The following is a 21,358-nucleotide window of genomic DNA, read 5'->3' as shown; positions in this document are numbered from 1 at the left end:
CTCACTTTCTCACTATTCGGTGGAGTTCTTCGGTTGAGAAGTTGGCCGACATGTATGTGCATGAAATTTTCTCTCGCCACGGTGTACCGGTCTCTATCGTATCTGAACAAGATGTTAGGTTTATTTCTTGGTTTTGGAAAAAGTTTCATTTGGAGTTGGGTACAAGAATGCATTTCAGCACTATTTATCACCCCTAGACCGATAGACAGAACGAGTGGACCATACAGATGCTCATGGATATGTTGAGGTCTTGTGTCATTGATTTTTGTAGGAGTTGGGATTCTTACCTTCCCCTAGCCGAGTTTTCTTACAACAACAACTATCATTCTAGTATTGGTGCACCACCTTTCTAGCTTCTCTGTGGGAGAAGGTGTCGTACACCAGTTTGTTGGGGAGAGGTCGGTCGCATGATTATGGGGTAGACTAAGATAGTCCTTCAGACAACAGAGCTCATCCAGCAGATCAGGCAGAGATTGTAGATGGCTCAAAGCCAACCGAAGAGTTATGTCGAAAGACAACGGTTCGAGTTAGAATGTAAGGTTGATGATATAGTTTTACTGAAGGTATCGACCTGGATGGGTGTTATACGCTTCAGGAAGAAGGGCAAGTTGGGGCCCAATTTTATTGGACCATTCCGATTTGTGGCTAGGGAAGACAAGGTAGCCCATCGATTGGATCTGCCTGAGGAGCTTAGCCAGATTCACAACACCTTCCATGTTTCTTAGCTTCGGAAGTGTGTGGTTGATGATTCTGTTGTGCTCCTGATGGATGACATTTAGGTTGATGAGTGCCTGAATTATATGGAGAGGCCGGTGGCCATTTTGGATAGGAAAACGAAGGCCTTGCACAACAAGGTGGTTCCTTTGGTCAATGTCCATTGGCAACATCAGAAGGGTTCCGAGTGGACATGGGAACCCGAGTTTGAGATGTGGAGCACTACCCAGAGTTATTCACAGCATCAAAATTCGAGGACGAAGTGTGATTCAAGCGGGGGATAATTGTCACACCTCGTCTTTTCTGGTAAAATTTCATATCCTTAATTAGTAAGTTAAATTCAGGACTTAAGTTTACACAGGACGTAAATAGCCTCTATGTGATGCGTAGAAGGAAGATGGTGCGAGGTCTTAATGAACTACATGGGGCGTGGTTGTGAAGTACGTAGCGCGTAGCCTTGAAGAGTCTCGTAAAAAACTAAGCCACCCTTTACGCTTGCCGTAGAGTTGGAGTATGCACGACGTACTCGGTCTGGTCACGACCATTGACTTTGACCGGTGATCGTTGACTTTGATCAAATTTGACTTTAGGTCATTCAGGGTAATTTGGGTACTATTTGGGTTGGGGATTGAGGTGTGGTCCTTATTTTGCTATATAGGTGACATGTAGAGTCGATAGTCGAAGATGCGTTCTTTTCAGCTATCATCTTGGTTTTGAGGTGAGTTTTCTCAATATGCCTATGGGTCGAAGGCACCAAGGCCGGCCCATTCGTTGTGTTACGTACTTGATGTAGGAACATTATATGATTAATTGTTATTTGCATATTTCGACATATTCGGATGGTTGGTTTGAGATACTGCTTCGTGCAGTGGACCAACGAACCCAGGTGGTTTGTTTGAGACTTTATGTCAACAACCCGGATGGTTGGGTTGAGACTCTATGCCAACAAAATCGGGATGGTTGGGTTGAGGCTCTGGGCCAACAAATGCTATATGGATGCACTGTAATTGTATTTTCGATGTGTTGGATATTTTAGGAAACTCACTAAGCTTGGGCTTACAGTTTTGGATTTATTGTTTCAGGTACTTCAGATGATCGGGGGAAGGTGAAGGATTGATCCTACACATTCTCTACAGTTTGTGATTTTCGCCTGCTTTGGATACTCTGATTTTGGGATGCTTGTATTAACACTTATGTTTTGTGACTTGGGTTTTATGAAAACAATGGTTTTATCTAAATGAAAAATGAAAAATTTTATCATGATTTTTGGGATGTTACAATGATAAGATGAAACTCATCAAGCTTTAGCTTTTAATGATTATGATAGAAATCACCTATGTGAGAGAGAACTAGGGTCGCTTTAAACGGAATTGAATAGGAAAATTCCGAAGAGCTCTTATAGAACCAGGCAAGTGTCCATGACCATAATGGACACATTAATGAGAACCTAAATAGCTCAGGGAGAATCATATGAGATATGTGTAACACCTGATTCCTGGTATGTATTTTATTCAAGAATTGTATGTATTTTCTCTGGGACTCGACGAGATGATGGCCCAACACGTCGAGTAGAGTCGGGATCCGCGGGAAGTTTAAGTGACCTACTCGACGAGTCGGAGACTGATTCGGCAAGTAGGATTTGTTTGGGTAAACCCTAAATTTGAGGGTTTGCACCCTATTTAAACACCTTATCTCAGCCTCCATCATCCCTTACACTCCCAGAAGACATCATATCGAAACCCTAGCCGTTTTGTGTGTTCTAAGGCCATTTTGGTGCTTTTTGGTGGGTTGTGAAGCTTGAGAACAGGAAAGGAACTTGTGAGACCAAGGGTAAACAAGAAGATCCAGAGTTTGGAGCTCATTTTCAGCTTATTGGAGGTATGAAGTTGAACCTTTGTCTATAGATCTTGATTTTTGGGCCTTTTTCCTTCATCTTTCTAAGCCCTAGAGAAGTTGTATTCGGGATTTAGTGTTGGAAGTCAGTGTATGCTTTAGATCCAGGTCTATTGGGGGGGGGGGGGGGGTTTATGGCACAAATGTGCCCATTTTGTTGCCATGAACACCCCATGCACTTTGGAGGCCATCTTTTATGGCTTTTTGGGACAAGGACACCTTGCATGTGTACCAAGTTTGGAACTTTACGTATGAAATGGACATTAGGGGGCCAGATCTATGGTTTTGAGGTGTTAAGACCCATTGAAATCGACTGTATAGTATTGCTCAAGGATGGACTCGACGAGTTGTTCTTGGGACTCCGCGAGTCGCGGTGTATTGACCACCAAATCCTTTCTGTGGATGGACCAGTTGTTAGGGAGGAAGTCTCGTGGATGTTTAGACACGAAAAGGGACCTGGGAATCATGGCACTCGACGAGTGTATGAGCAGACTCGGCGAGTCCAAGGCAATCTCCCAATATTTGAAGATGGACTCGACGAGTTGTTCATACAACTCGGCGAGTCATAGACTGGACACATTCTTATGAGGGAGATGAACTCGACGAGTTCAAGGATGAACTCGGCGGGTCGGATGAAGATGGTCCCGATGGTTTGAATGAAGTAGAACCCGTCGACTTCTTGCTAGACTCGACGAGTAGAGTCGGGGTTGGATCGGGTTAGTGAAGTATGGACTCGACGAGTTGGTAGACTAACTCAGCGAGTCAGGTCAACTGGGTGTTGACTTTGACCAATATTGACTTTGACTGGACTTGAGTTGACCCTGGTTAGGGTTGTATATTCCATTTGATGACTGAGAAGGGTCGCCGTGTAGGGATTGAGGAGTCGAGGAGAGTCGATCTTCATGCAAGGGACAGTTCAGACACTACACGACATCGAGGTGAGTTACCTTCCAGTAGGAGTGGGTCTACAGCCACAATGCCGACCCACTAGTAGGGATTGTTTGTTAGATGATTGTCTTTGTGATAATTATCTGGTGTGTTGCTATCTGATATGCTTTATGTGCTAGGATGCTATGATATATGTGTTAGTAATGGTATGGGTGATACGACCCCTAGTTACCGGTTGAAAGATACCGAATAGGGGAAGATAGTACCCATGCGTGCTTACCAGTATTAATATGATATGTTATTATGTGATGGTGGTAGGGGTGAAATAGTCCTCGGTTACCGGTTGAAAGATACCGAAGGCAATTACCGGTTGAAAGATACTGAAGGCAGTTACCGGTTGAAAGATATCGAAGGGGAGGTTAGTTCCTAGTTACCGGTTGAAAGATACCGAAGGGGAGGTTCGCTCCCGGTTACCGGTTGAAAGATAACGACGGGGAGGTTAGCTCCCGGTTACCGGTTGAAAGATACCGAAGGGGAGCCCAGCTCCCAGTTATGACAGACAGATACCGTTTGAAAGATACCGAGGGATAGGCATTATGTGGTATGTGGTATGATGGGGGGCACTCACTAAGCTTTGTGCTTACGGTTTACAGTTTTGGTTTCAGGTACCTCTTCAGCGAAGGGGAAGGAGCCGGCGCGGTAGCAGCACATCACACACACACTGGATTCCGCACTATGAGACTCCTGGATTGTACTGTAATTTTCATTACTTTTGGTGATTTGGTTTTGAGATACGATATTATGGTTTTGTGGATTGATGTAACAATGGCGATGTTTTGGTTAACTATTTTATAAATTACTTAATTAAAATGAAAATTTTTTGGCCTTGAAAATTGGGACGTTACAAGTTGGTATCAAAGGCTTAGTTTGAGGGATTCGGATACACTCTCGGGTGTGTCTGAACTCAAACTGAGGACTTGGTAAGAAAATTTTCAAAAGAAAATCACTTTATAAAAAAAGTTTGAAAAGAGAAAAAGGAACTTTGAAAAAGAACAAGATGTGTGATGTGCGCGACCGGCCGAGCTCAAGTAAGTTTTCCCCAAGATACCCATACATGTTATGTTATGATATGATATAATTATGAGAATTGCATGCTAGATCAGGGCTAGAGGATCTATGAAGGATACCTTATATGCCTACTGTATATGTGTGAGAACTGCATGCTAGATTAGGGCTAAGGATCTAGGAAGATGCCTGGTATACCTGCTATATGTGCTTTTGAGTTGCGAGATGTTACTGATCAGTCAGTTATATGATAGCTTGGATAGAGTACGATTGGATTGGGTTACTCGATGCCCGAATGTTGTTGCTTTGTGCTTCGGGAGTCCTAGTTATCCTTAGCTAAGTAATAAACAAATATGTTAAGTTACATATTGCGAGGACGAAATAATTGCAGAAGGTTAAGTCTATCCCTACTACGCAGCTCTTGTTTGAGTCCAACCGTTGTGGGGTAGGACCTTTCATTCGAAGAATTATCTGGTCTTAGTAATATGTAATGGTATTCGCGAGCTAGTTAGGTAAAGGTAGCAGGGTTCCTTATGCAGCTGATGGTAGAGAGTAGGTCAGAGAGTTACCCTACGGTAAGCCTAGGACGAGATTGGAAAGGAGTGCACCCGTAGTTGAAGGGACTTGGTGAAGTCGAAGAAATCCTTGAGGAAAGTACGGATAGATATGGAAGGTAGTATGGGCCTGTAGTACTGAAAGCAAAGGATCTGTACTCGAATCGAGGAGGGCCGATATGGAACCAGAAAACTTGTAGAGTGTATGAAACCTCTCGAGGTTTATGTATGATTCTGACAGTTATGTGTTATGTTTCAGAATGGTGATGATCACACGACACAGAGGAGGAGGTTCAGGGTCAGGATCCGGTTCAGGATCAGGTTCGGGAGCAGGTACCAGGCCAGTTGATGAGGGACTACGTGAGTTCATTGCTTCTGAGATCACGAGAGGTATCCTTGAGTCGACCCCGGTGATTTTCGGGTCGATCAAGGAAGGGATCATTGAGTTGATGGAGGATCGCCTCAGGGCGTTCAGAAGTGACATGGCACACAGCCAGTCAGGGTCACGCGCACTGTCCTTCAAGGACTTTAGGGGCAGTGGTGCGCCGGATTTCCATGGGGCTAAGGACCCAATCGCAGCCAAGAGATGGATTGCAGACATTGAGTCTGCACAGTTGACGAGCTTCTGCCCTGAGGGGTTACAGGTGCGATATGCTGCAGGTTGTTTGAGAGACCGGGCCAGGGACTGGTGGGATTCGGTTGGTGACTCGTTGGGGGCCTCGACTATTGAGGCTATGACTTGGTCGGACTTTGTGACCAGGTTCAAGGCTGAGTTTGCGCCAGCTGTGGAGCTTCAGCAGTTGGCCATGGATTTCCTTGATATGAGGCAGACGACAGAAACGGTGGCGGAGATTACCGCCAAGTTTCGGGAGAGGGCATTGTTGGTGCCCCAGTATGCGGGAGATGAGGATATACGGAGGACCCGTTATCACGACATGTTGAGAGCGGATATTCAGGAGCATGTCAGCTTCTCATCATGTCCGACCCTGGATTCCATGATTGCCAGGGCGAGGGTGAGAGAGATAGACTTGGAGCACATCAGGAAGAGGAAGGCGGAGGAGGGACAGGTTACTGGGGCTTCGGGGAAGAAGCCCAAGGGATTCGACTCTAGGTCGAAGGGCCAGCAGGGTCGGGGCCGCTGTGGGAAATGCGACAGGTCACACGAGGGGGGTTTGCCGTACTGGGTCGGGATCAGGCTGTTATAAGTGCGGCAAGACTGGGCACTTTGGTAGAGATTGTACTACCCCTTCCCCCACCTTTTAGACATCTGACCTGATTTGCTTTCATTGCAATCAGAAGGGCCATAAAAGGGCCAATTGCCCTCAGTTGTCAGCAGCAGCGCCAGTAAAGGCGCCAGCTCCAGCGACCCTGCGGATTACCGATGACCGGCAGCGCAAGACAGAGGCTCCAGTGGTGAGGAGCCGAGCCTTCCAGTTGACTGCCGAGGAGGCACGCGCCGCACCCGATGTGGTGACGGGTATGATTTCTTCTCCCTAGCCTTTATTTTATGTTGCTTATGATATTGATGTGCCATATGATATGTCTTGTTTAGGATCGTTCCATGTGAACGGTATCCCAGTTCAGGTGTTGTTTGATTCAGGTGCTACTTGATCATTTGTCTCTCTTGCGCTTAGCAAGAGGTTCCCTGAGTCTTCGGGCGTGTTGGATTGCCCTCTAGAGGTCGAGATTGCGGATGGTCGATCAGTGCGAGCGTCAGAGGTTTTCAGGGACTGTGTTTTGAGGTTGTTCGAGGAGCATTATTTGGTAGACTTGGTTCCCATTCCGTTGCGTGGGAACAAGGTGATTATAAGCATGGATTGGTTGAGCCCCAACGGGGCGGTGATTGACTGCGCGCAGCAGTTGGTTCGGATCAGGACCCCGAGTGGGGGAGAGCTGGTGATTCAGGACGAGAGGCCACAGCGCGGACCAGCACTATGTTCAGCAGCGCGGGCTAGGCGCTACCTTCAGCAGGGCTGCGCTGGGTATGTCGCCTATGTTATGGATACCCGAGAGGCAGGCAAGGCGTCGGTGAGCGATGTACTCGTGGTGCGAGATTACGTGGATGTATTCCCAGAGGAGCTGCCTGGGATACCTCCAGAGCGACAGGTGGAGTTCAGGATCGACCTACTCCCTGGTGCGGCTCCGATAGCCAAGGCACCATATCGGTTGGCTCCTCCTAAGATGCAGGAGTTGTCTACGCAGCTGCAGGAGCTGTTAGACAAGGGATTTATCAGGCCGAGTAGTTTGCCTTGGGGAGCCCCGATCCTGTTTGTCAAGAAGAAGGACGGGTCGCATCGTATGTGCATAGATTACCGGGAGCTGAACAAGGTAACGGTGAAGAACCGTTACCCACTTCCAAGGATAGATGACTTGTTCGACCAGCTTCAGGGAGCATCTTGGTTTTCCAAGATAGACTTGCGGTCAGGATACCACCAGATGAGGGTCAGAGAGGAGGACATACACAAGACTGCTTTTCGGACTCGCTATGGTCAATATGAGTTCGTGGTGATGCCCTTCGGGCTCACCAATGCTCCTGCCGCGTTCATGGACCTCATGAACCGCGTGTGCAGATCGATGCTAGATCGGTCTGTGATAGTTTTCATTGATGACATCTTGGTTTACTCCAATATGCAGGAGCAGCATGAGGAGCATCTGCGAGAGGTTTTGGACACCCTGACGAGGGAGAGCTTGTATGCCAAGTTCTCCAAGTGTGAGTTCTGGTTGCGCGAGGTGCAGTTTCTTGGGCACCTTCTCAACCAGAACGGGATATTGGTTGACCCGGCCAAGGTGGAGGCCGTGATGAGATGGGAGGTTCCGAAGTCTCCATCTGAGATTCGGAGTTTCCTAGGACTAGCAGGCTATTATCGAAGATTCATTCAGGACTTCTCCAAGATAGTCGTACCCTTGACCCGGCTGACGAAGAAAGCCTTTGTTTTTCGTTGGGGGCCTGAATAGAAGGTAGCATTTGAGATGTTGAGACAGAGACTGTGCGAGGCGCCGATTCTCGCCCTGCCCGAGGGCATGGAGGATTTTGTGGTATACTGTGATGCGTCCATTTTAGGTTTGGGCGTAGTATTGATGCATAGATGGCATGTCATCGCCTACGCCTCGAGGCAGCTGAAGCCTCACGAGGCGAACTACCCGACGCATGATTTGGAGTTGGGGGCGGTCGTCTTCGCCCTCAAGATTTGGCGACACTACCTCTATGGGGTCCGTTGTACCATCTACACGGACCACAAAAGTTTGAGGTACCTCATGGATTAGCCGAATCTGAACATGACGCAACGTCGGTGGTTAGACGTGGTGAAGGATTACGACTGTGAGATCCTTTACCACCCGGGGAAGGCCAATGTCGTGGCCGATGCGCTTAGCCGCAAGGCAGCGCCGATCAGGGGCATCTGCATGAGGATGACCGTGGTGACTCCGCTTTTAGAGAAGATCCGAGAGGCCCAGCTGGAGGCCATGAAGGAGGAACATCGGAAGAGCGAGCGTATTGTGGGACAGGTTTCCTCCTTCGACTACGACAGCCGTGGGTTATTGACGCTACATCGTAGGATATGGGTTCCCTATCATGGGGGTGTGCGCCAGGTTCTGATGGAGGAGGCGCACAAATCCCAATTTTCGATTCATCCCGGGGCGACGAAGATGTACAGGGAACTTCAGCCTGATTACTGGTGGCCCTGCATGAAGCGGGACGTCGCCTGGTACGTAGAGCGGTGCTTGACCTGCAGGAAGGTCAAGGCCGAGCACCAGAGGCCACATGGGAAGTTGCAGCCGCTAGACATTCCCATGTGGAAATGGGAAGATATTACTATGGATTTCATCACCAAACTTCCCAGGACTGCGCGGGAGTGGATTAGATTTGGGTGATCGTGGATCGGTTTACCAAGAGCGCCCACTTCATACCGATCCAGGAGAGCATCTCGGCCGAGAAGTTGGCCGATATTTACATCCGAGAGGTAGTGGCTCGGCACGGAGTGCCAGTTTCGGTGATTTTGGACCGAGTCGTGCGGTTTAATTTCAGGTTCTGGAAGAAGTTTCACGACGACTTGGGTACTCGTCTGCATTTCAGCACAGCGTTCCACCCGCAGACGGATGGTCAGAGTGAGCGGACCATCCATACTTTGGAGGATATGTTGCAGGCCTGCGTTATAGACTTCGGTGGTAGCTGGGATACCTACCTTCCATTAGCTGAGTTCTCCTACAACAACAACTATCACGCGAGTATCGATCGTCCTCCCTTAGAGATGTTGTACGGGAGGAAGTGCAGGACCCCGATATGTTGGGGCGAAGTCAGATAGAGGGTCATGGGGAGCACCGAAGTGGTGCTCAAGACGACAGAGAGAATTCAGCAGGTTAGGAGCAGACTTCAAACTGCTCAGAGTCGGCAGAAAAGTTACGCCGACAAGCGCCGATCGGACCTGGAGTTCCAGGTCGAGGATTTGGTCCTTTTGAAGGTGTCGCCTTGGAAAGGCGTCATCCGGTTCAAGAAGCGGGGCAAGTTGGGCCCAGGTATATTGGACCCTTCATGGTTATAGCCCGGGTGGGCAAGGTGGCATATAGGCTTGATCTGCCAGCCAAACTCATTCAGATCCATAGCACTTTTCACGTCTCCCAGTTGCGGAAGTGTCTGGTGGACAATTCGGCGGTGGTACCTTTGGAGGATATTCAGGTTGATGATAGCCTGAACTACATCGAGCGACCAGTGTGATACTTGACAGGAAGTCGAAGGACCTGAGAAACAAGAGAGTGGAGCTGGTAAAGGTGCAGTGGCAGCACCGCAAGGGATCGGAATGGACCTGGGAGCCGGAGGACGAGATGAGGGAGCATTACCCCAAGCCTTTTAAGGACCCAGTGGCAGACTTCGAGGACGAAGTCTAAAATAAGTGGGGGAGATTTGTAACACCTGATTCCTGGTATGTATTTTATTCAAGAATTGTATGTATTTTCTCTGGGACTCGACGAGTTGGTGGCCCAACTCGTCGAGTAGAGTTGGGATCCGCGGGAAGTTTAAGTGACCTACTCGACGAGTCGGAGACTGACTCGGCGAGTAGGTGCTGTTTGGGTAAACCCTAAATTTGAGGGTTTGCACCCTATTTAAACACCTTATCTCAGCCTCCATCGTCCCTTATACTCTCAGAAGACATCATATCGAAACCCTAGCCGTTTTGTGTGTTCTAAGGCCATTTTGGTGCTTTTTGGTGGGTTGTGAAGCTTGAGAAGAGGAAAGGAACTTGTGAGACCAAGGGGAAACAAGAAGATTCAGAGGTTGGAGCTCATTTTCAGCTTATTGTAGGTATGAAGCTGAACCTTTGTCTATAGATCTTGTTTTTGGGCCTTTTTCCTTCATCTTTCTAAGCCCGAGAGAAGTTGTATTCGGGATTTAGTGTTGAAAGTCAGTGTATGCTTTAGATCCAGGTCTATTGGGGAGTTTTATGGCACAAAGGTGCCCATTTTGTTGACATGAACACCACATGCACTTTGGAGGCCATCTTTTTGGGCCAAGGACCCCTAGCATGTGTACCAAGTTTGGAACTTTACGTATGAAATGGACATTAGGGGGCCAGATCTATGGTTTTGAGGTGTTAAGACCCATTGAAATCGACTGTATAGTATTGCTCAAGGATGGACTTGACGAGTTGTTCTTGGGACTCGGCGAGTCGCAATGTATTGACCACCAAATCCTTTATGTGGATGGACTAGTTGTTAGGGAGGAAGTCCCGTGGATGATTAGACACGAAATGAGACCTGGGAATCATGGGACTCGACGAGTGTATGAGTAGACTCGGCGAGTCCAAGGCAACCTCCCAATCTTTGAAGATGGACTCGACGAGTTGTTCATACAATTCGGCGAGTCATAGACTGGACACATTCTTATGAGGTAGATGAACTCGACGAGTTCAAGGATGAACTCGGCGAGTCGGATGAAGATGGTCCTGATGGTTTGAATGAAGGAGAAGCCGTCGAGTTCTTGCTAGACTCGACGACTAGAGTCGGGGTTGGATCGGGATATTAAAGTATGGACTCGACGAGTTGGTAGACCAACTCGGCGAGTCAGGTCAACTGGGTGTTGACTTTCACCAATATTGACTTTGACTGGACTTGAGTTGACCCTGGTTAGGGTTGTATATTCCATTTGATGACTGAGAAGGGTCATCGTGTAGGGATTGAGGAGTCGAGGAGAGTCGATCTTCACGCAAGGGACAGTTCAGACGCTACACGACATCGAGGTGAGTTACCTTCCAGTAGGAGTGGGTCTACGACCACAATGCCGACCCACCAGTAGGGATTGTTTGTTAGATGGTTGTCTTTGTGATAATTATCTGGTGTGTTCCTATCTGATATGCTTTATGTGCTAGGATGCTATGATATATGTGTTAGTAGTGGTAGGGGTGATATGACCCCTAGTTACCGGTTAAAAGATACCGAAGGGGGAAGATAGTACCCATGCATGCCTAGCAGTATGAGAACCTAACTAGCTCAGGGAGAATCATGTGAGATATGTGTAACACCTGATTCCTGGTATGTCTTTTATTCAAGAACTGTATGTATTTTCTCTGGGAATCGACGAGTTGGTGGCCCAACTCGTCGAGTAGAGTCGGGATCCGCGGGAAATTTAAGTGACCTACTCGACGAGTCGGAGACTGACTCGGCGAGTAGGTGCTGTTTAGGTAAACCCTAAATTTGAGGGTTTACACCCTATTTAAACACCTTATCCCAGCCTCCATCGTCCCTTATACTCCCAGAAGACATCATATCGAAACCCTAGCCGTTTTGTGTGTTCTAAGGCCATTTTGGTGCTTTTTGGTGGGTTGTGAAGCTTGAGAAGAGGAAAGGAACTTGTGAGACCAAGGGGAAACAAGAAGATCCAGAGTTCAGAGCTCATTTTTAGCTTATTGGAGGTATGAAGCTGAACCTTTGTCTATAGATCTTGATTTTTGGGCCTTTTTCCTTCATCTTTCTAAGCCCTAGAGAAGTTGTATTCGAGATTTAGTGTTGGAAGTCAGTGTATGCTTTAGATCCAAGTCTATTGGAGGGTTTTATGGCACAAAGGTGCCCATTTTGTTGCCATGAACACCCCATGCACTTTGGAGGCCATCTTTTATGGCTTTTTGGTCCAAGGACCCCTTGCATGTGTACCAAGTTTGGAACTTTACGTATGAAATGGACATTAGGGGGCCAGATCTATGGTTTTGAGGTGTTAAGACCCATTGAAATCGACTGTATAGTATTGCTCAAGGATGGACTCGACGAGTTGTTCTTGGGACTCGGCGAGTCGCGGTGTATTGACCACCAAATCCTTTCTGTGGATGGACCAGTTGTTAGGGAGGAAGTCCCGTGGATGTTTAGACACGAAAAGGGACCTGGGAATCATGGGACTCGACGAGTGTATGAGCAGACTCGACGTGTCCAAGGCAATCTCCCAATCTTTGAAGATAGACTCGACGTGTTGTTCATACAACTCGGCGAGTCATAGACTGGACACACTCTTATGAGGGAGATGAACTCGATGAGTTCAAGGAGGAACTCGACGAGTCGGATGAAGATGGTCTCGGTGGTTTGAATGAAGGAGAACCCGTCGAGTTCTTGCTAGACTTGACGAGTAGAGTCGGGGTTGGATCGGGTTAGTGAAGTATGGACTCGACGAGTTGGTAGACCAACTCGGCGAGTCAGGTCAATTGAGTGTTGACTTTGACCATTATTGACTTTGACTGGACTTGAGTTGACCCTGGTTAGGGTTGTATATTCCATTTGATGACTGAGAAGGGTCGTCGTGTAGGGATTGAGGAGTCGAGGAGAGTCGATCTTCACGCAAGGGACAGTTCAGATGCTACACGACATCGAGGTGAGTTACCTTCCAGTAGGAGTGGGTCTACGGCCACAATGCCGACCCACTAGTACGGATTGTTTGTTAGATGATTGTCTTTGTGATAATTATCTGGTGTGTTGCTATCTGATATGCTTTATGTGCTAGGATGCTATGATATATGTGTTAGTAGTGGTAGGGGTGATATGACCCCTAGTTACCAGTTGAAAGATATAGAAGGGGGAAGATAGTACCCATGCATGCCTAGCAGTATGAGAACCTAACTAGCTCAGGGAGAATCATGTGAGATATGTGTAACACCTGATTCCTGGTATGTCTTTTATTCAAGAACTGTATGTATTTTCTCTGGGAATCGACGAGTTGGTGGCCCAACTCGACGAGTAGAGTCGGGATCCGCGGGAAATTTAAGTGACCTACTCGACGAGTCGGAGACTGACTCGGCGAGTAGGTGATGTTTAGGTAAACCCTAAATTTGAGGGTTTACACCCTATTTAAACACCTTATCCCATCCTCCATCGTCCCTTATACTCCCAGAAGACATCATATCGAAACCCTAGCCGTTTTGTGTGTTCTAAGGCCATTTTGGTGCTTTTTGGTGGGTTGTGAAGCTTGAGAAGAGGAAAGGAACTTGTGAGACCAAGGGGAAACAAGAAGATCCAGAGTTCGGAGCTCATTTTCAGCTTATTGGAGGTATGAAGCTGAACCTTTGTCTATAGATCTTGATTTTTGGGCCTTTTTCCTTCATCTTTCTAAGCCCTAGAGAAGTTGTATTCGGGATTTAGTGTTGGAAGTCAGTGTATGCTTTAGATCCAGGTCTATTGGGGGGTTTTATGGCACAAAGGTGCCCATTTTGTTGCCATGAACACCCCATGCACTTTGGAGGCCATCTTTTATGGCTTTTTGGGCCAAGTACCCCTTGCATGTGTACCAAGTTTGGAACTTTACGTATGAAATGGACATTAGGGGGCCAGATATATGGTTTTGGGGTGTTAAGACCCATTGAAGTTGACTGTATAGTATTGCTCAAAGATGGACTCGACGCGTTGTTCTTGGGACTCGGCGAGTCGCGGTGTATTGACCACCAAATCCTTTCTGTGGATGGACCAGTTGTTAGGGAGGAAGTCTCGTGGATGTTTAGACACGAAAAGGGACCTGGAAATCATGGGACTCGACGAGTGTATGAGCAGACTCGGCGAGTCCAAGGCAATCTCCCAATCTTTGAAGATGGACTCGACGAGTTGTTCATACGACTCGGCGAGTCATAGACTGGACACATTCTTATGAGGGAGATGAACTCGACGAGTTCAAGGATGAACTCGGCGAGTCGGATGAAGATGGTCCCGATGGTTAGAATGAAGGAGAACCCGCCGAGTTCTTGCTAGACTCGACGAGTAGTGTCGGGGTTGGATCGGGTTAGTGAAGTATGGACTCGACGAGTTGGTAGACCAACTCGGCGAGTCAGGTCAACTGGGTGTTGACTTTGACCAATATTGACTTTGACTGGACTTGAGTTGACCCTGGTTAGGGTTGTATATTCCATTTGATGACTGAGAAGGGTCGTCGTGTAGGGATTGAGGAGTCGAGGAGAGTCGATCTTCACGCAAGGGACAGTTCAGACACTACACGACATCGAGGTGAGTTACCTTCCAGTAGGAGTGGGTCAACGGCCACAATGCCGACCCACTAGTAGAGATTGTTTGTTCGATGATTGTCTTTGTGATAATTATGTAGTGTGTTGCTATCTGATATGCTTTAAATGCTAGGATGCTATGATATATGTGTTAGTAGTGGTAGGGGTGATATGACCCCTAGTTACTGGTTAAAAGATACCCAAGGGGGAAGATAGTACCCATTCATGCCTAGCAGTATGAGAACCTAACTAGCTCAGGGAGAATCATGTGAGATATGTGTAACACCTGATTCCTGGTATGTATTTTATTCAAGAACTGTATGTATTTTCTCTGGGAATCGACGAGTTGGTGGCCCAACTCGTCGAGTAGAGTCGGGATCCGCGGGAAGTTTAAGTGACCTACTCGACGAGTCGGAGACTGACTCGGCGAGTAGGTGTTGTTTGGGTAAACCCTAAATTTGAGGGTTTGTACGCTATTTAAACACTTTATCTAAGCCTCCGTCGTCCCTTATACTCCCAGAAGACATCATATCGAAACCCTAGCCGTTTTGTGTGTTCTAAGGCCATTTTGGTGCTTTTTGGTGGGTTGTGAAGCTTGAGAAGAGGAAAGGAACTTGTGAGACCAAGGGGAAACAAGAAGATCCAGAGTTTGGAGCTCATTTTCAGCTTATTGGAGGTATGAAGTTGAACCTTTGTCTATAGATCTTGATTTTTGGGCCTTTTTGCTTCATCTTTCTAAGCTAGAGAAGTTGTATTCGGGATTAAGTGTTGGAAGTCAGTGTATGCTTTAGATCCAGGTCTATTGGGGGTTTTATGGCACAAAGGTGCCCATTTTGTTGCCATGAACACCCCATACACTTTGGAGGCCATCTTTTATGACTTTGTTGGGCCAAGGACCCCTTGCATGTGTACCAAGTTTGGAACTTTATGTATGAAATGGACATTAGGGGGCCAGATCTATGGTTTTGAGGTGTTAAGACCCATTGAAGTCGACTGTATAGTATTGCTCAAGGATGGACTCGACGAGTTGTTCTTAGGACTCGGCGAGTCGCGGTGTATTGACCACCAAATCCTTTCTGTGGATGGACCAGTTGTTAGGGAGGAAGTCCCGTGGTTGTTTAGACACGAAAAGGGACCTAGGAATCATGGGACTCGACGAGTATATGAGTAGACTCGGCGAGTCCAAGGCAATCTCCCAATCTTTGAAGATGGAATCGACGAGTTGTTCATACAACTCGGCGATTCATAGGCTGGACACATTCTTATGAGGGAGATGAACTCGACGAGTTCAAGGATGAAATCGGCGAGTCAGATGAAGATGGTCCCGATGGTTTGAATGAAGGAGAACCCGTCGAGTTCTTGCTAGACTCGACGAATAGAGTCGGGGTTGGATCGGGTTAGTGAAGTATGGACTCGAAGAGATTGGTAGACCAACTCGGCGAGTCAGGTCAACTGGGTGTTGACTTTGACCAATATTGACTTTGACTGGACTTGAGTTGACCCTGGTTAGGGTTGTATATTCCATTTGATGACTGAGAAGGGTCGTCGTGTAGGGATTGAGGAGTCGAGGAGAGTCGATCTTCACGCAAGGGACAGTTCAGACACTACACGACATCGAGGTGAGTTACCTTCCAGTAGGAGTGGGTCTACGGCCACAATGCCGACCCACTAGTAGGGATTGTTTGTTAGATGATTGTCTTTGTGATAATTATCTGGTGTGTTGCTATCTGATATGCTTTATGTGCTAGGATGCTATGATATATGTGTTAGTAGTGGTATGGGTGATATGACCCCTAGTTACCGGTTGAAAGATACCGAAAGGTGAAGATAATACCCATGCATGCCTAGCAGTATGAGAACCTAACTAGCTCAGGGAGAATCATGTGAGATATGTGTAACACCTGATTCCTGGTATGTGTTTTATTCAAGAATTATATGTATTTTCTCTGGGACTCGACGATTTGGTGGCCCAACTAGTCGAGTAGATTCGGGATCCGCGGGAAGTTTAAGTGACCTACTCGACGAGTCGGAGACTGAATCGGCGAGTAGGTGCTGTTTGAGTAAACCCTAAATTTGCGGGTTTGCACCCTATTTAAACACCTTATCTCAGCCTCCATCGTCCCTTATACTCCCAGAAGACATCATATCGAAACCCTAGCCGTTTTGTGTGTTCTAAGGCCATTTTGGTGCTTTTTGGTGGGCTGTGAAGCTTGAGAACAGGAAAGGAACTTGTGAGACCAAGGGGAAACAAGAAGATCCAGAGTTTGGAGCTCATTTTCAGCTTATTAGAGGTATGAAGCTGAACCTTTGTCTATAGATCTTTATTTTAGGCCTTTTTCCTTCATCTTTCTAAGCCCTAGGGAAGTTGTATTCAGGATTTAGTGTTGGAAGTCAGTGTATGCTTTAGATCCAGGTCTATTAGGGGGTTTTATGGCACAAAGGTGCCCATTTTGTTGCCATGAACACCCCATGCACTTTGGAGGCCATCTTTTATGGCTTTTTGGTCCAAGGACCCCTTGCATGTGTACCAAATTTGGAACTTTACGTATGAAATGGACATTAGGGGGCCAGATCTATCGTTTTGAGGTGTTAAGACCCATTGAAATCTGCTGTATAGTATTGCTCAAGGATGGACTCGACGAGTTGTTCTTGGGACTCGGCGAGTCGCGGTGTATTGACCACCAAATCCTTTCTGTGGATGGACCAATTGTTAGGGAGGAAGTCCCGTGGATGTTTAGACACGAAAAGGGACATGGGAATCATGGGAATCGACGAGTGTATGAGCAGACTTGGCGAGTCCAGGGCAATCTCCCAATCTTTGAAGATGGACTCGACGAGTTGTTCATACAACTCGGCGAGTCATAGACTGGACACATTCTTATGATGGAGATGAACTCGACGAGTACAAGGATGAACTCGGCGAGTCAGATGAAGATGGTCCCGATGGTTTGAATGAAGGAGATCCCTTCGAGTTCTTGCTAGACTCGACGAGTAGAGTCGGGGTTGGATCGGGTTAGTGAAGTATGGACTCGACGAGTTGGTAGACCAACTCGGCGAGTCGGGTCAACTGGGTGTTGACTTTGACCAATATTGACTTTGACTGGACTTGAGTTGACCCTGGTTAGGGTTGTATATTCCATTTGATGATTGAGAAGGGTCGTCGTGTAGGTATTGAGGAGTCGAGGAGAGTCGATCTTCACGCAAGGGACAATTCAGACACTACACGACATCGAGGTGAGTTACCTTCCAGTAGGAGTGGGTCTACGGCCACAATGCCGACCCACTAGTAGGGATTGTTTGTAAGATGATTGTCTTTGTGATAATTATCTGGTATGTTGCTATCTGATATGCTTTATGTACTAGAATGCTATGGTATATGTGTTAGTAGTGGTAGGGGTGATATGACCCCTAGTTACCGGTTGAAAGATACCGAAGGGGGAAGATAGTACCCATGCATGCCTAGCAGTATGAATATGATATGTTATTATGTGATAGTGGTAGGGGGTGAAATAGTCCCCGGTTACCAGTTGAAAGATACCGAAGGCAGTTACCGGTTGAAAGATACCGAATGGGAGGTTAGTTCCCGGTTACCGGTTGAAAGCTACTGAAGGGGAGGTTAGCTCACGGTTACCGGTTGAAAGATACCAAAGGGGAGGTTAGCTCCCGGTTACCGGTTGAAAGATACCGAAGGGGAGCCCGGCTCCTAGTTATGCCAGACAGATACCGGTTGAAAGATATCGAGGGATAGACATTATGTGGTATGTGGTATGATGGGGGGAACTCACTAAGCTTTGTGCTTACGGTTTACAGTTTTGGGTGTCAGGTACCTCTTCAGTGAAGGGGAAGGAGTCGTCGCGGTAGCAGCACATCACACACACACTGGATTCCGCACTATGAGACTCCTGGGATTGTAGTCTGATTTTCATTACTTTTGGTGATTGGGTTTTGAGATACGATATTATGGTTTTGTGGATTGATGTAACAATGGCGATGTTTTGGGTAACTATTTTATAAATTACTTAATTAAAATGAAATTTTTTTGGCCTTGAAAATTGGGACGTTACAATATGTATTGATTATTTATACAAATGAAAGAACAGTTCACGGACATCGAGTCTACTGGTCTACTAGTTAAATAAATATATATCTTAAGGGAAGGTTTAAAGGGTAACACCTACGTATCATATGCATTATTCAACTGTTGGATTTTACTTAAGCAACATGGAAATTTTGAAGAAATTTTCATTCATGTGGGGGATTGTTGGAAAATTGGTTTTACCAATTTCCAAAATTTGGTTTTTTCCCATCTTTGAGCATGAATTTCGAACTTTAGATGTAATCATAATGGACAAATGATTACATATTTGTGTTCTCCTCCGTGACACCTTCGTTTTGATACATTGTACATCCAAAATAGATTAAAGATGAATGAGAAATTACATGTTAAAGTGAGGTGTTTGGAAAAGTAAAAACAAGTGGTTTATTGGGTTTAATTCATCCGAGATTGGTGGGAGTATGAAAAGGAAATGGGTTTATAACTACAAAGCCTAGTTACCTTTGTAAAACTTATGGAACCAAGGCTCTCTCTTGCGCGCGCACGTAGGAGGTGCAAATGCGAGCCAGTTTGGCTTCGGGCCAATGAACTTTTGTGAAAGCGCATGTCGTGCAGGTACGAATGCACCAACAGTCGACCAGAAAGCTCAATGATCTTTTTTTCAATTATTGTCTTTTCATTTAAACAGTTTTAAACCTGAAATTAAAGGCCATTGATGACAAATTTCGGTTTTGATTTCTTGATTAATGGTGTCATTGAATTTTGACAGTTACGGTTTCATATTAATCACATAAGTTATATTTTTTAACCTCTATTATTCTGAGTATACATAGAGACTTAAGGATATTGATGGGATACACCGAATGAAACAAAACACTACTCTTCCTCTCTTACGTTTTTGCTTCATCATCCATATATTGCTGCAACCAAGGTATATTTCGGGCCAAGTGAGGTTCGGGTGACCTAGAAGAGTCACTTTCTACTGTTGTATCCTAGGAAACAAACACTCATATAAGTAGAATTTGTTTTAATGAAACTGTGTTAAACACAGGTCTCAAGTACTTTTTCTTTCTTGTTGTTCTTTTGTGTAGTTTTGGGTGATACCCTTCTAACAAAAATATCATGAATATGCTTTCCTTAATTCACAATAAATTAATAAAGTGGTAATACTTTATGATACATTTTTCAACATTCTCGATTTCAAGTTGAACATATGTTGTTTTTTATGCTTGACTATATAATAAAACTAAAAATGCAGGATTAAACTGTATTAGTAGTTTAAGATGATCGTCGGAATTCTAAGATATAAATTTTGTTTCATATAAACCTAGTGTGCTTGATATCGTTAAGAAACAACATTTTTTTATTTAATAATAAATTCATAATATTAGTTATTAAAAGTTAATTTTAATATTACATTGTTTTTAAATAGAAAAATAAAGTCATAATACCTTTTCATAAAATCTACAAATGTACAAAAAGTGTATAAATAAATCTACGTTCTTTCTCTTTAAAAAAAGGTTTTGTCCTTTTCCAAAAAGTACAAAGTTTGAACTAGAAAATCTTAAAATAAAAAAGAAAAAAAAAACTGTATAATTAAATCATACACAATTTCACTATGTATCCACCTTGTGTCATCAACATACATGATACTTTCACTCTGTCACTCAATAATGTTCAATGGTATGTTCCTTAAAAACAGGGGGTAGTTATATGTTTGTAGTTTTTTTTTTAACAGGCAAATATAAATATTATAATCTACTCTTAAATTAATATCTAATTTCACATATGTCCACCACAGGACTTGAACCCTCAATCTTAAGGAGGGAGGGCACCACCTGATACCGCTGAGGTAGAAGTCCTTTGGTTGTAGTTTTTATTTGTATATAAATAAAGTGGCCGTAATCTTTAAAGGTTGAAAAAAAATACATAAAATTAAAAAACAAAATATTTCAAAAGTAATTTGAATTAGTTTTTGATTTAGGAGGATTTTTATTCTAAAATAAAAATTTTATGTATGTAAAATTAAATGAAATGAAACTTCTCTTTAATTCGAATTTTTTACAAAAACTAAAAATTAAAAACTTTTAAAAGCTTTCTAAAATTTGTTATGTAGAATGACTAGAATCCGAATTCAATAACCCAATACTATTCTAAAATGTGTCAACTACTTAAACAAACTTAAATTCTATAAAATAAAGAAAGACCTATATATACTTTATAAGTATTTTACTACTTAAACAAACTTATATTCTATAAAATAAGGAAATATCTAAACTTTATATGTATTACAAAACATTTTAAATATTAAAATAACAATCAAATACTCATGAAGTGCATACCTTTAATGCAAACAAGAATCAGAAGATTGGCACAAAGTGCAACAAATCCTGTGGCACTGCTCTTACCTACATCCCCTCTCTGTCTTAAGTATTGATTCTTCCAATCAAAAAATTATCCATCTATAATTTTATTCACCATAATATATATATATATATATATATATATATATATATATATATATATATATATATATATATATATATATATATACTCTAATAAATAAAGATCTTTTTGCCACATGTCATATTCTCATTCATTTTGCTACATTTCATTTTTTTTTGTTATTTTAAATTAAAAATTATTCCACATGTCAATTTTATGGTTTTTTTTTTCATTTTATTAAATTTTATTTATATATTTAAATATAATAATAAATGTATATCAATTTC

The sequence above is a fragment of the Lactuca virosa genome, chromosome 9 (assembly GCF_052849685.1).
Source record: "Lactuca virosa cultivar CGN04683 chromosome 9, Lactuca_virosa_CGN04683_v6, whole genome shotgun sequence".
NCBI lineage: Eukaryota > Viridiplantae > Streptophyta > Magnoliopsida > Asterales > Asteraceae > Lactuca > Lactuca virosa.
This window is presented reverse-complemented; position numbering follows the sequence as displayed.